The sequence below is a fragment of the Salmo salar genome, chromosome 12 (genome assembly GCF_965601325.2).
Source record: "Salmo salar chromosome 12, fSalSal1, whole genome shotgun sequence".
In the NCBI taxonomy this organism is placed as follows: Eukaryota; Metazoa; Chordata; class Actinopteri; order Salmoniformes; family Salmonidae; genus Salmo; species Salmo salar.
The window spans coordinates 7,041,598-7,058,317 of NC_138302.1; the positions used below are offsets into that span (position 1 = coordinate 7,041,598).

Genomic DNA, 16,720 nt, shown 5'->3' on the forward strand with positions numbered 1-16,720 from the left:
TCTTCAGTCTGCTCCTCCATTCCTTCCTCCTCTTTCACTCTGAAAAAGTCATCTTCCTCTTTTATTGAGATCTCTTCCTCTTTCATTTCAAAAGGTTCTTTCACTATAAAATCTTTCTCTTTATGAAAGCTTCTTCCTCTCCTTTCACTGTAGCATCATCCTTTTCTTCTTTTAATGTTTCAGATTTTTTTATTTTTTTAAAAAAATGAATTTCACTGAGGATCGTCCTCCCCTTTCTCCTCTGAGGAGCCTCCACTGATACATTCATACCTAGGCCTGATGTTACATCACACACGACCATACTGCCAGTCATATTGCAGACTTTACCTTATTACAAGTGTAATAGCTATCTGTCCTCATTCAATACGGCAAGAATCATTTATCTGTCCTCATTCAATACTGCAAGAGTCATTTAGCTGTCCTCATTCAATACTGCAAGAGTCATTTAGCTGTCCTCATTCAATACTGCAAGAGTCATTTAGCTGTCCTCATTCAATACTGCAAGAGTCATTTAGCTGTCCTCATTCAATACTGCAAGAGTCATTTAGCTGTCCTCATTCAATACTGCAAGAGTCATTTAGCTGTCCTCATTCAATACTGCAAGAATAATTTAGCTGTCATCAATCAATACTGCGAGAGTCATTTGACAGCAAGCAGGCCATCTGGCAGACCCAGAGACGACACCTGGTCTGCATTCAGGACCCCTCTGGTGTCAAATCAAATCAAATTGTATTTGTCACATACACATGGTTAGCAGGTGTTAATGCGAGTGTAGCGAAATGCTTGTGCTTCTAGTTCCGACCATGCAGTAATATCTAACAAGTAATCTAACCTAACAATTTCTCAACAACTACCTTGTAAACACAAATGTAAAGGAATGAATAAGAATATGTACATAAAAATATATGAATGAGTGATGGCCGAACGGCATAGGCAAGATGCAGTAGATGGTATAGAGTACAGTATATACATATTAGATGAGTAATGTAGGTTATGAAAACATATAAAGCAGCATTGTTTAAGGTGGCTAGTGATACATTACATCAGGATGGCAAGATGCAGTAGATGGTATGGAGTACAGTATATACATATGAGATGAGTAATGTAGGTTATGTAAACATTATATAAAGTGGCTAGTGATACATTTATTACATACATTTTTACATTATTAAAGTGGCTAGAGTTGAGTCAGTATGTTGGCAGCAGCCACTCAATGTTAGTGATGGCTGTTTAACAGTCTGATGGCCTTGAGATAGAAGCTGTTTTTCAGTCTCTCAGTCCCCACTTTGATGCACCTGTATTGACCTCGCCTTCTGGATGATAGCGGGGTGAAAAGGCAGTGGCTCGGGTGGTTGTTGTCCTTGATGATCTTTTTGGCCTTCCTGTGACATCGGGTGGTGTAGGTGTCCTGGAGGGCAGGTAGTTTGCACCCGGTGATGCGTTGTGCAGACCTCACTACCCTCTGGAGAGCCTTCCGGTTATGGGCGAAGCAGCTGCCGTACCAGGCGGTGATACAGCCCAACAGGATGCTCTCGATTGTGAATCTGTAAAAGTTTGTGAGTGTTTTTGGTGACAAGCCAAATTTCTTCAGCCTCCTGAGGTTGAAGAGGCGCTGCTGCGCCTTCTTCACCACGCTGTCTGTGTGGGTGGACCATTTCAGTTTGTCCGTGATGTGTACGCCGAGGAACTTAAAACTTTCCACCCTGTCCACTACTGTCCTGTCGTTGTGCATAGGGGGGGTGCTCCCTCTGCTGTTTCCTGAAGTCCACGATCATCTCCTTTGTTTTGTTGACATTGAGTGTGAGGTTATTTTCCGGACACCACACTCCGAGGGCCCTCACCTCCTCCCTGTAGGCCGTCTCGTCATTGTTGGTAATCAAGCCTACCACTGTAGTGTGGTCTGCAAACTTGATGATTGAGTTGGAGGCGGGCATGGCCACGCAGTCATGGGTGAACAGGGAGTACAGGAGAGGTCTGAGAACGCACCCTTGTGGGGCCCCAGTGTTGAGGATCAGCGGGGTGGAGATGTTACCTACCCTCACCACCTGGGGGCGGCCCATCAGGAAGTCCAGGACCCAGTTGCACAGGGCGGGGTGGAGACCCAGGGTCTCGAGCTTAATGACGAGTTTGGAGGGTACTATGGTGTTAAATGCTGAGCTGTAGTCGATGAACAGCATTCTTACATAGGTATTCCTCTTGTCCAGATGGGATAGGGCAGTGTGCAGTGTGATTGCGATTGCGTCGTCTGTGGACCTATTGCGGCGATAAGCAAATTGGAGTGGGTCTAGGGTGTCAGGTAGGGTGGAGGTGATATGGACCTTGACTAGTCTCTCAAAGCACTTCATGATGACGGAAGTGAGTGCTACTGGGCGGTAGTCATTTAGCTCAGTTAGCTTTCTTGGGAACAGGAACAATGGTGGCTCTCTTGAAGCATGTGGGAACAGCAGACTGGGATAAGGATTGATTGAATATGTCCGTAAACACACCAGCCAGCTGGTCTGCGCATGCTCTGAGGACGCGGCTGGGGATGCCGTCTGGGCCTGCAGCCTTGCGAGTGTTAACATGTTTAAATGTTTTACTCACGTTGGCTGCAGTGAAGGAAAGCCCGCAGGTTTTGGTAGCGGGCCGCGGCAGTGGCACTGTTTTGTCCTCAAAGCAAGCAAAGAAGTTGTTTAGTTTGTCTGGGAGCAAGACATCGTGGTCCGCGACGGGGCTGGTTTTTCTTTTGTAGTCCGTGATTGACTGTAGACCCTGCCACATACCTCTCATGTCTGAGCCGTTGAATTGCGACTCTACTTTGTGTCTATACTGACGCTTAGCTCGTTTGATTGCTTTGCGGAGGGAATAGCTACACTGTTTGTATTCGGTCATGTTTCCGGTCACCTTGCCCTGATTAAAAGCAGTGGTTCGCGCTTTCAGTTTTGCGTGAATGCTGCCCTCAATCCACAGTTTCTGGTTGGGGAATGCTTTAACCTCTCTGGGGTATGCGGGACACACTATTCAACAGCCAGTGAAATAGCAGGGCGGCAAATTCAAAACAAAAATCTCATAATTCAATTTCTCAAACATACAAATATTAAATCCCATTTTAAAGATACACTTCTCGTTAATCCAACCACATTGTCTGATTTCAAAAAGGCTTTAGGGTGAAAGCATAACATTAGATTATGTTAGGACAGCACCGAGACAAGAAAAACCACACAGCCATTTTCCAAGCAAGGAGAGGCGTCACAAAAAACAGAAATAGAGCTAAAATGAATCACTAACCTTTGATGATCTTCATCAGATGGCACTCATAGGACTTCATGTTACACAATACATGTATGTTTTGCTCGATAAAGTTCATATTTATATCCAAAAACCCCATTTTACATTGGCGTGTAATGTTCAGAAATGTTTTGCCTCCCAAAACCTCCGGTGAATGAGCACATCAATTTACAGAAATCCTCATCATAAACATTGATAAAATATTCAACAGTTATTCAAAGAATTATAGATACACTTCTCCTTAATGCAACCGCTGTGTCAGATTTCAAAAAAGCTTTACGACGAAAGCAAATTTTGCAATAATCTGAGTACAGCGCTCAGATATCAAAACAAGCCATACAGATACCCACCATTTTGGAGTCAACAGAAATGACAAAAATTACATTATAAATATTCACTTACCTTTGATGATCTTCATCGGAATGCACTCCCAGGAATCCCAGTTCCAGAATAAATGTTTGTTTTGTTCGATAAAGTTCATCTTTATGTCCAAATACCTCCATTTTGTTCGCTCGTTTAGTCCACTACTCCAAATGTAAGGCACGCGCTTACAAAGTCCAGACGAAAAGTCAAGAAAGTTATACTACAGTTTGTAGAAACATGTCAAACGATGTATAGAATCAATCTTTAGGATGTTTTTATCATAAATCTTCCATAATATTCCAACCGGACGATTCCTTTGTCTTCAAAAAAGAAAAGGAACACAGCTAACTCTCACGTGAGCGCGCCACTGAGCTCATGTCATTTTCTCTGTCAGCTACTTCCAGGAGCTCTTATTCTCTCTCTATTCACAGTAGAAGCAGGAAACAATGTTCTAAAGACTGTTGACATCTAGTGGAAGCCTTAGGAAGTGCAAAATGAACCCTAAGTCACTGTATACTGTATCGGCAATCACTTGTAAAACTACAAACCTCAGATTTCCACACTTCCTGGTTGGATTTTTCTCAGGTTTTTGCCTGCCATATGAGTTCTGTTATACTCACAGACATCATTCAAACAGTTTTAGAAACTTCAGTGTTTTCTATCCAAATCTACAAAAAATATGCATATCCTACCTTCTGAGCATGAGTAGCAGGTAGTTTACTACGGGCACGCCTTTCATCCGGACGTCAAAATACTGCCCCCTACCCTAGTGAAGTTAATAGACACTGTGGGTACAACATCACCGATGCACTTGCTAATTCAACTCGCTCACCGAATCAGCGTATTCATCAATGTTGTTGTTCGACGCTATGCGGATTGGTCGGACCAGCGTTGAACAGACCTGAGGGCGGGAGCTTCCTGTTTTAGTTTCTGTCTATAGGCTGGGAGCAACAAAATGGAGTCGTGGTCAGCTTTTCCAAAAAGAGGGTGGGGAGGGCCTTATATGTGTCGCGGAAGTTAGAATAACAGTGGTCTAGGGTTTTACCTGCCCTGGTAGCACAACTGATATGCTGATAAAATTTGGGGAGCCTTGTTTTCAGATTAGCCTTGTTAAATTCCCCACAGCTACAATAAATGCAGCCTCAGGATATGTGGTTTCCAGTTTACATAGTCCAATGAAGTTCTTTCAGGGCCGTCGATGTGTCTGCTTGGGGGGAATATACACGACTGTGATTATGATCGAAGAGAATTCTCTTGGTAGATAATGCGGTCAGCATTTGATTGTGAGGAATTCTAAGTCAGGTGAACAAAACAGAAGCAGCCCCTACACTGCTATATGATGGTATATTGGAGTGGGGGGGGACAGAAGCAGCCCCTACACTGCTATATGATGGTGTAGTGGAGGGGGGGGGGCAGAAGCAGCCCCTACACTGCTATATGATGGTGTAGTGGAGGGGGGGGGGGGGGGCAGAAGCAGCCCCTACACTGCTATATGATGGTATATTGGAGGGGGGGGGACAGAAGCAGCCCTACACTGCTATATGATGGTGTGGGGGGGCAGAAGCAGCCCCTACACTGCTATATGATGGTATATTGGAGGGGGGGGGGGACAGAAGCAGCCCCTACACTGCTATATGATGGTATATTGGAGGGGGGGGGACAGAAGCAGCCCCTGCACTGCTATATGATGGTGTAGTGGAGGGGGGGGGGCAGAAGCAGCCCCTGCACTGCTATATGATGGTGTAGCCCAATACGCCATTAATGAGCCAGAAGCTCATGGGCTGCAGTCTAGTGAAGGATCACACAAGGCCTGCAAAGTACACTGGTATGTATTTATAAATTATACAATTATACACACACACTAAAATGTGTGGTTCTGTTTATGTACTACTCTCTTTTTTGTTGTCTCTCTGTTTAAGGGGGTCGAGTACCTCTTCTCCCAGACCCATGGTGACCAGAGGCTGGAATCCAACCTCGGTAAGGACCCGGATGTCCCAGATGGGACACCTGATCTATTTGAGGGAGGGGAGGGAGAGGATGACCCTACCATCTCCTTGCACGCCCTCGATGAGAGTCTCCCACCAGTCTCTCCACTCAGGAAGGCCACTCCACCCAGGGGCGGAAATCCCGGGGGGGACGGGGGGGGACACGACCCCCCCATCCTAGGAAAAATATGATTTGTCCCCCCCAATATATCACTGAAACATAACTATGTAATTTAAATAATATTAATAATACGCAATGAAAGCAATTGTGCTGATTATAGACACTTAATAGCACGTTTTTAAGTTTCAAAAGATTGCGACCCCCCGCCCTTTGCCTCACAATGGTTTGATCAACTGCCAGTTCCTTAGCTTGCTACGTAACTGACGTGAGGTTAATCTAGTCAATCGTGCACACACACTAGCTGAATATGCAGAGCTAGCGCGCAAATATTAACTATTAAGCTAGCTAGTACCTATTCCATTTATGTGGCGTCGTCAAAGATGGAATCAGCATGCAGATGATGTAAGTTAGTGCTTCAAAGTCCCTGTGATAAGGTTAGCGATAAACTGAAGTCCAAACTGAACAGAACTACACTCTCTTCTACCATTGTCTTAAATATATTTAATGGTCTCGTTGCAAAAGCTAAATTGTCGCAAGGGAACTTTTATTTATTTATTTTATTTCACCTTTATTTAACCCGGGTAGCAAAGATTATAGCAAACACCACTGAAACTGAATTGGTGCTCGCTAGCTTTGCAAATTCAGCTATTGTTGGAAGCCAGCCAATATGAAACAAACTATTAAAATTACAAAAGGTTGCAGCATATGTTGTGTAAATGGTGAAATCATACAGCTGTCAACTCTTGTCATTTTAATCCGTTTCACATTTGCTAGCTACCTTTTAGATCGAAGCCCATATAGAATGATTGAAGATGATAGAAGCCCATCTTCTACTGTAAATAACCTACACACTGTGTTTGTAGCCAGCCAGCCAGCCAGGTAGAAAAATGGCAGAAAAATAAAAGACGGACATCAGAGTATTTTTCAATACACCAAAACGCAAAGTAAGAACCCTAGTAGCCTAATATCTCAAAGACTAGTTGATAAAATGTTCATAAGAAAGAAATGAAATTCTAATGGAAATGTTTCACAATGATGTCATTAGGCAGAGCAGGCAACAGATGGCACACAGACAGCAGAGTTGGGGACAGATATGCAGAGACAGGGAGTCTCAGGTAAGTTTGTTGAGTCTTTGTTTGGCAACATTATGAAAGGTTCTCAATTTTTTTGACTTGTAAAATAGGAACATCATTGGAAAATGCCACTCTCAACTTAAACTGGTGACTGAACTAAGATTTGTTAAAGGCAATGGTATTGCTGTTGTGATTAGTTGTGTAGTTTTGGGTACCGGTAGTTAGGAGTACGGCAAACACCTTATTTCTTTGGTTCCTCAATATACATTTACCATATTACAATGTAGGCTATGTGTTACAGCACTACTTTTGGTGTCCCCCTCAGGAATTGCTCTTGAGAAAATTTCATGTAATTGTCCCCTCCAAAGTGGATATCAGATTTTCGCCCCTGACTCCACCGCCCACTGAGCTCACTCAACCCAACCCATCCCAGCTACCTGTCAACCCATCCCAGCTAGCTACCAACTGCTCTATTTTATGATGACACTACGGAGGAGGTGGACACTGCATTCGCTGCCGATCAGGACACGGAGGATGATGTAAGTGCCTATCCACATCCTAAACAGCTCACATTGCTTAAGTTTCTTTCCATTCATAACTATTAATCCGACGATTAATCCAACCCTTCCCCATGACTCTTCTATTTCCAGGAGTACATAGGACCTGATGGGGTTAGTGGATACCAGCACGTGGTCCTCCTTGCCAAGAGTCTGGTGAGGCTGCTGGAGGGGTCATGGTTCTCCAATAGGCACATAGTTCTAATCTCATTACAACACATAAAGCCATGAGTGTATTTCTCAGTAACGTGATGTTTCCTTTTCTTAATCTACCTTCAGCTCCCTGCTTGGCTAAGGCTCTGGACCTGCTCAGTGGCCCAACACCAGCAGGACAGTAGAGGCCATTTTCATTGAGCTGTGCCACAAACACCCTGCTGGCAAGACGATGCTTGGAAACCGGGTTAACAGGTTACCATCCTGGGGGATTACAGGAGAATCAGAACCATGGTGCTGGTCAGCCCAAACCTGAATACCCACACAAGGCTGCAACTGTTCCAGGTCAACAAGTTGACCTTGACACAGTGGTACGTTTTATATGTTGGTATATTTTATGTGTAGTTCACTGGTTGACAGTGTTACTGATAACAATTAAGATATTTCATGTTTTTCCACACAGGTACAACAAACGGATATCCTCCATGTAGAGAGTGACTCTGCACCAGACCAGAGGGAGGAGTCAGTCCCCTTCCACCCTGCAGTCAGGAGCACAGCACCGCTGCCAGCCCCATCATCCAGCAGCACCTACCAGCTTCCAGAGGACAGAACGGGGCAGGCTACACAGCGTGGCAGAGCAGCCACTCCTACCATCACCCAGTCTGCCTACCTACCTTCCTCCCTAATTCTCCAGTCTCCCAAGACCTGCCCTCGACCTGCACTCCTCTACCCCCTCCTGCTGGTGGACCCAAGGTCTCCAGGACCACCGAATGGAGGAGGAGGAAGAGGTTGTAGTCTGGGACGTACGAAGGATACAACTGCTCTAAATTACTCTTTTTTTTTTTATGGCATTCATCTTCATTCACCTTAACTTGTACATACATCTCTTGTATATTTATTTATTTAATGGGACATTTACTTAACTAGGCAAGTCAGTTAAGAACAAATTCTTATTTACAATGACGGCCTACACCGGCAAAACCCGGACGACGCCCTATGGGACTCCAAATCACGGACTTGTACAGTGGGTGTAGGGGACATCATGTTGTGTTGGGAACACATGTACAGTGGGTGTAGGGGACATCATGTTGTGTTGGGAACACATGTACAGTGGGTGTAGGGGACATCATGTTGTGTTGGGAACACATGTACAGTGGGTGTAGGGGACATCATGTTGTGTTGGGAACACATGTACAGTGGGTGTAGGGGACATCATGTTGTGTTGGGAACACATGTACAGTGGGTGTAGGGGACATCATGTTGTGTTGGGAACACATGTACAGTGGGTGTAGGGGACATCATGTTGTGTTGGGAACACATGTACAGTGGGTGTAGGGGACATCATGTTGTGTTGGGAACACATGACATTCCCTGTGACAATCAATAATAATTGAATTCAAGTTAATTGAATAAATTTTTTAAATAAAAGCACTTTTTCTCCCTTGAAATTCATTTTGATTTATTTTCATACACTCTTTATAAAGTTAAACAAATAAAAAAATACAAGTAAATCGGTGATAATTTTCTACTCAGTCAATAAAGACACTGTTTAAAGAGTTGTAACAAACAAAAACTGAATGCATGCTGTCCAACACTATATTTGGAAAAAAGGATCAACAGAGGAGGGAAGACCAAAAGACCCAGCTACAGTGTGACAGAATAAAAAGGCAGCCGAGGGAAAGAGAGGAGAGAGCCCAGTGGCGTACTGGGAAACACAAGGACCCCACACCTGACATTTAGCCGTCCACAGTGGTCTCCAGTTCTGAACAGGCGCTTCTTTACTTTTTAAAAAAAGGTCCATTTTTTTAAAATTCCATAAATTTTGTTCATCTTAAAAAATTTACAATTCAAACAAAATCAATACAAGTCGATCAAAAGAAAAACAATCAATTACCCCCCAAAAATGGATGCATTCGTTCAAATAGCATGTAACAATCATAATTAAATATAGCAATATATTGTGTGGCGTGCTCAATAAAACACTAATGCTTGTTTGTCCTTCTGTAGACAAGAACCTGATGCCAGCTCCAACCGGAAGGTCGTTAACCCCCCCCCCGCCCCTGAAATTCAGCCGTCCCTGTTGGCCCCCAGTTCTGAACAGGCACCCCCCTCCAAAAGGTAAGTTCTCTTAAATTCACATTTGTGTGTTTGACTATAGCATTTTTACGCAATGTGTTTAATAAGCCACTACCTGGGTCCCTCTGTAGACAAGAACCTCAAGCCAGCTCCATCCAGAAACAACAAGGGGGTCCAGAGGACAGCTAAGCGGTGCCCACCAACAAGCAACCCCCCTAATGCTAGAGTTGCTGCTGCTTCCACCCTTGTAAAAGGCCTCCCCCTGACCAGGGCCATAGATTTGAGGAGGAGAATTGCACAGGCTGGTCATGGACCTGTCAGGAAGAGGAGGTTACCTGTTGCTTTCCCCTGCGGGATATGTGGCAAGCCCAAAATAAAATAATTTAGCCAAATGTAGTAGTTAAATTAAGTATTTGTTTTATCTGTTTTCTTGGTTGGTAAATAAAGTAGAGCTTGAGAGCCTAAAACAATCATGTGTCAAATAGCTCATTTGTTATTCTGTTTTAGAATTTTGGGAAGCGTTATTACATGAATATTACAGAGTTAATTCAATTCCTTAACATTTTTACCACAACTTCATTTGAGCCATCTTTGGGGGCCCTGTAAAGTCTGTTAAGGTGCTCCAGGGGCCCTGTGCAGCCCCCAGGGGCCAACCTACAGGATGGCCATGGATCTTTTGTGCAGGGGTCAAAACAAAAACAAAAAATATTTTGTGTGTGCTTCATCTTGTGTATTCTGACCTATGTAACTCCTATCTTCTGATCATTCCTCATAATCACCCAGATGTCTTCTTTCCAAATATACCAAGTTTTTGCATTTCAGAATCATGTAATTACACATCAATAGCAGTTACTTTTGGGTATGTCTATTTAGGCAGAAATCTACATTTTGCCATTTTCTCTCGTGATTTCAGGTCCTCTGGAAATGTCTTTCCACAATGAGAGCAGTGGTATGTCTTCTCCTGTGTATGTATTTTGTCATGCTCTTTCAAGCCCCTTAACTGAACAAAACCCTTTTCACACTGGGAGCAGAGGTGAGGCTACCCTCCTTTATGTGTCACCTCATGCGTTTTCAGGTTCCCTAACCTGGTAAAACGCCTTCCACACTGAGAGCACTGGAATGGCTTCTCTCCTGTGTGTGTCATTGCATGCGTTTTCAAGTTCCCTAACCGGGTATAACTATTTCCACACTGCAGGCATTTGAATGGCTTCTCTCTTGTGTGTATTATTTTATGCGCTTCCAGATGCCATGACTGGATAAATCCCTTTCCACACTGAGAGCATTGGAAAGGCCTCTCTACAGAGTGTATTCTCTCATGCTTTTTCATGTCCCCTAATGATAAATAGGTATTTTCACATTGGGAGCAATGATAGGGCTTATCTCCTGTGTGTGTGTATATCTTATGTGATTTGAGGGACCCCAACCTTGTAAAACTCTTTCCACACTGGGAGCAGTGGTAAGGCTTCACTCCGGTGTGTGTTCTCTTATGCTCGTTCAGTTGCCCTGACCAGCTAAAACTACTTGTACAATGGGAACAGTGATAAGGCTTTTCCCTTGTGTGTGTTCTCTCATGAGATTTCAGGTCCCCTGATCGGGAAAATGTCCTTCCACAGTGAGAGCATTGGAATGGTTTTTCTCCTGTGTGTGTTCTCTTATGCTCTCGCAGATGTGTTGACTGGATAAATCTCTTTCCACAGTGGAAGCATTGGTAAGGCTTGTCTCCTGTGTGTATTCTTTTATGTATTTCAAGGCTCCCTAACCGTGTAAAACTCTTTCCACACTGAGAGCAGTGATAAGGCTTTTCCCCCGTGTGTGTTCTCTCGTGTGATTTCAGGTTCCTTGATAGGGAAAATCTATTTTCACACTGGGAGCATTGGAAAAGCTTCTCCCCCGTGTGTGTCATCTCATGCTTTCTCAGATTCCATACTCGGGTAAAACTCTTTCCACATGGAGAGCAGTTGTAAGACTTCTTCTCTGCATGTGTTCTATTATGGTTTTTCAGGCTCCATAAACGGGTATAACTCTTTCCACACTGTGAACAGTGGTGTCGTCTCGCTGGTTCAGACGTGTCTGGTTCCTCTGAGTCGGGTCTCTCTTCTGCTAAAGACAAACAGAGTGGTTAAAACAGGGAGACCTGAATGAAATCTCCACATACATTTGACATTTTAGTCATTTAGCAGACCCTCTTATCCAGAGAGACTTACAGTCAAGTGCTCTATTGTTTACATGACCCATGTATTTTACACTGTGTGGCTTTAAGAGAATAGTATGGTCACTATCCAGAGCAACTTGCAGTTAGTGCATCCATCTTAAGGTAGCTAGGTGAGACAACCACAACAGTAAGCACATTGATGCAAATAATCATGATTCTGCCAGGTAGGCATAGCCTACTTTGTAGTACCTTATAATTGCCTTTCAGTCTACCTGAAGACATTAGCATCGCTAACAGCTACACAGGGTGGTAGACATATATTTCCCAATGGCAGACAAACATCAACTACATCACACCTGCCCAGGCCCACATGCTCACCCCCCCCCCCCCCCCCCCCCCCATCTCCAGTGCCCGCATCACTCTACACAAACATGTCCTCAAACTGCACCATTTTGTTTTCTCTCCGTCGCTCACCCACTTTCAACATTTAGATAAAGCATTTGACCTTTCCATTGTGTTACCGATAGAGGATTGATTGATTTCCAGTTACAAGTTTAAGTACAAGTTTTTTCAAGATGATGAGAAAAGTACAAAAAAAAAAAGTTTCTTTTTTGGCAGAACCACCTTCTGGAACATGTGAACTTTCAAATGAAATTAGGGTATTCTTATTTATTAAGATGTCCACACCTCTGCTGTTACTACAGTAGGTGGCAGCATAGGCCTCTCCAACCTAGCTCCTCTTTAAATATTACATTTCTCCTTTTTTTCTATGTAATCTCTTTAAGTGTTCAAGAACCATGTGCTTTTTCCCATCATGAAGCCCGTGCACATTGCAGGCAATACGTTAGATAGAATCAAAGTTAACCTTGTCAGTTCCATCTATCATTGAAGAACCAGATAAAACTATTTAGCAGACATGTCATGAGGGCAATGGGCATTCCATGGAATAGGAGAGTCATAGTGTGAATACATAGTTATTACATACATTACATACATAAAGCATGTGGGCTGAGCAAAGATATTTAACAGAGAACACACAAAAAACATAAAGCAAAGTACTTTGTTTTTTTGAGGCACTGGGTCTTTTTATGGCTTTTAAGATCCAACTCCTTTCCTAATGTACCAACAGACTGGATTATGATGTCATTGTAAATACATTACAGAAAGACTGTCACTTAAGTACTGTGGTCAGTTTTAATACAATTTCTATACACAATAAACTATCACATACAAATGGTTCTAAAACCATGATGAACTACGTCTCTTTCCACACCGGGACCATTGCTAAATTATCTCGTGTGGATTATTTCATGCTCTTTCAGTTGCTGAGCAGTGCTAGTGTCTGTGCTCATGCACTTTCATATAGCATAAATTCTTAAAGCTCTTTACACACTGGGAGCGGTGGTAAGGTTTCACTCCAGAGAGTATTATTTTATGTTCTTTCAGGCATATTGATGAGGCAAAATTCTTTCCACACACAGCAATGGTAGGGTTTCTCTAAAAGGAGTGTCCTCATGTTATTTTGGGGACCCTAATGAGAAAAATGTATTTCCACACTAGGAACAGTGACGAGGCTTATTATATACAGCGTTAGCTCAAGATTTTCAGGTTATTTATCTGGGAAAGTGTCTTTCCACACAGAGCAGTGGAAAGGATTCTCCCCTGTGTGTGTTTTCTCACGTATTTTCAGGCTCACTAACCACCTAAAACTCTTTCCACACTGGGAGCATTGGTAAGGCTTCTCTCCAGAGTGTATTCTCCCATGTATTTTCAGGCTTGATAACCAGTTAACGCTTTCTACACTGGGAGCAGTGGAAAGGCTTCTCTCCTGTGTGTATTAGCTCATGCAATTTCAGGCTTCTTAAGTGGCTAAACCTTTTTCACACTGGGAGCAGTGGTAAGGCTTCTCTGTGTGACCTCTCTTATGGTCTTTCAGGTGTCCTAACCACCAAAAACTCATTCCACAGTGGCAGTAGTGATGTTGTATTGCTGGTTTGGACGTCTCTCGGTCTGGTTCCCCTGAAGGACTCTTCCCGCTGTCAGAGGGAGAGTCTGGTCTCTCTCCTGCCAAAGACAGAGTATTGGGATAAATACTTGCTACAAAAATAATTCTCAATACATGGGGCACTGAACAGTCAACCCTGTGCAGACTGCCACGAGGAAACAGAATTAAGAACATATTTTCTGGTACTGTCCATCGGTGGCTCGCTTTTGGAGTCAGGTTCAGGAATGGTTATGTCATGTCATAACATCCGGGTTCAGATGGACCTGCGAAATATCATTATACTATTTATTTTTGGGGCAATCATTTTTTTTTTTTAATCTGTGGATTTTGGAAGGTTGGCGTTAAGATCAGAATGAATGGTGGAATGGCTGCTGTGGGTGAAAATCCAGCACTTTAAAAAAAAAGTGGAATATGTGTAATTATTTAAAAGGGATACTTCGGGGTTTTGGCAATGAGGCCCTTTTTCTATTTCCCCAGAGTCAGATGAACTCGTGGATTTCATTTTTATGCGTGCGGTTTGAAGGTAGTTGCTAACTAGCATTATTGCTAACTAGCGTTAGCAGAAGAATTACTGGAAGTCTAGATCGTTGTGCAAAACTAGCTCTAACTTCCTTCCTACTGGACACAGACATAAAAAAATAGTATCCACGAGATCATCTGCCTGGGGAAGTAGATAAAGGGCTTCATTGACAAAAATCCAGACGTATCCCTTTTACCCTTTGATGTGTATAAACACGCGGAAGTGATCATTCTACACTCAAACCGGTGCGATTAGAACACTTCATTAAGAACGTCTAGTTACGATTGACACAACAGTCAGCGTTGGACAGTTTTTTTACAGAAACATTTAGCAGTGTTTACAACGTTATGTCCTCAATATGAGCGGTTTATTTTTGGATGCAATGTTCAGACGTTCACAGTAGTAGAAACACAATTCTAAACCCAATCAGAAAATGTAGGCTACATTAGGGCTGGGCGGTATACCGTATTTGACGCAGGGACCGGTTTTGGTTTTTACTTTCCCTTCTTTAACGGTATTTTAAATGTTTGGTTTGTTAAATCTGATACTCTGTAATTTCGCTTTGCTCTCTCCATGCCACTTTCCACACAGACCTAGCCCCGCCCCCGTCACTCAAGGAGCGCATTTGTTGTTGCTCGACCACGAGAGACACTTGTGTTCAGTCTGCCTGGTCAATGCAGCACATGCAACAATGTTGATGACAATGATGCTATTTCCACTTTGCTTCTTAATATAAATCCACTAGTGTTCTATAATTACACTATTAGTTTGTGTTACATCTGCAAACAGCTAGTTTGTCTTGTCCTAGCAAGTTGAGCCTAAATCTTGTTAGCTGCTAATTGTTAGCCGCTTATGCAATGATAATGCGCTAATGCTGCAAATGCAGCACAGCTAATAAATGTACTGAGTTATAGCAAACGTAATTAGCTGTACAGCCTTATAATAACAGTGATGGTGCAGACCTAAATCAGGATGTTGTTTGTGCTACAGTATCTTCTAAATCAAAGACAAAGCAAGAATATGTTACATTCAATGTAGTCAAAGATGATAGGATCCCGTAGGAAACTTTGGTTCCTAGCCTGTCACAATAACTCCTCCCTGGCATTTTCATTTGTTGTCATGTTAAAACACTGTATTCAGTGCCCACTATTATCATTTGTTGTCATGTTAAAACACTGTATTCAGTGCCCACTATTATATTCTAACTATATAATTTGAATAATCATTCTATTTCCATGATTTCAACAATTCACCCAAGTGCTTCGCTCTAAATCGCAAAGTCAAATAATTGTTAAAAATAAGGCCTAGATTGTTTGCCCATTTCGTGCAGCCCTATGTGGCAGTGTGGAAATGATCGAGTGCATGAAATACATAAATTGATGAAAATGCAGAAACTTATTTTGGGTTGAAGTTGAGTTGAACAGTATAAAACAATCAGAACGGAGAAAGACCCATTGAAATCACTTAGAATGTATGTGTTATCACCCCAGAGTCACAATACTACTCATAAAGAACATTTAGAATGTATTTGTTGTCACCCCAGGGTCACTATACTACTCATAAAGAACATTTAGAATGTATGTGTTATCACCCCAGGGTCACTATACTACTCATAAAGAACATTTAGAATGTGTGTGTTATCACCCTAGGGTCACTATACTACTCATAAAGAACATTTAGAATGTGTGTGTTATCACCCTAGGGTCACTATACTACTCATAAAGAACATTTAGAATGTATGTGTTATCACCCCAGGGTCACAATACTACTCATAAAGAACATTTAGAATGTGTGTGTTGTCACCCCAGGGTCACTATACTACTCATAAAGAACATTTAGAATGTATTTGTTGTCACCCCAGGGTCACAATACTACTCATAAAGAACATTTAGAATTTAGAATGTATTTGTTGTCACCCCAGGGTCACTATACTACTCATAAAGAACATTTAGAATTTAGAATGTATTTGTTGTCACCCCAGGGTCACTATACTACTCATAAAGAACATTTAGAATTTAGAATGTATTTGTTGTCACCCCAGGGTCACTATACTACTCATAAAGAACATTTAGAATTTAGAATGTATTTGTTGTCACCCCAGGGTCACAATACTACTCATAAAGAACATTTAGAATGTATTTGTTGTCACCCCAGGGTCACTATACTACTCATAAAGAACATTTAGAATGTATTTGTTGTCACCCCAGGGTCACTATACTACTCATAAAGAACATTTAGAATGTGTGTGTTAGCACCCCAGGGTCACAATACTACTCATAAAGAACATTTAGAATGTGTGTGTTATCACCCCAGGGTCACTATACTACTCATAAAGAACATTTAGAATGTATGTGTTATCACCCCAGGGTCACAATACTACTCATAAAGAACATTTAGAATGTGTGTGTTGTCACCCCAGAGTCACAATACTACTCATAAAGAACATTT

The 16,720-nt window shown here is 42.5% G+C and overlaps 1 long non-coding RNA gene across 3 annotated transcripts; it reads left to right on the forward strand.

Annotated features, from left to right (window-relative positions):
- The first annotated feature begins 5,228 nt into the window (after positions 1 to 5,228).
- LOC106564024 (uncharacterized) lies at positions 5,229 to 8,967 on the forward strand. 3 transcript variants are annotated; one of them, XR_006757839.2, is made up of 6 exons: positions 5,237 to 5,607; positions 6,782 to 6,851; positions 7,135 to 7,348; positions 7,460 to 7,522; positions 7,646 to 7,890; positions 7,983 to 8,967. It is a non-coding gene; the product is annotated as an uncharacterized LOC106564024 (long non-coding RNA). The 3 variants fall into 3 exon arrangements; XR_014379571.1 differs by having other exon boundaries at positions 5,229 to 5,607; positions 6,782 to 7,348; XR_014379570.1 differs by having other exon boundaries at positions 5,243 to 7,348.
- Positions 8,968 to 16,720: the final 7,753 nt, after the last annotated feature.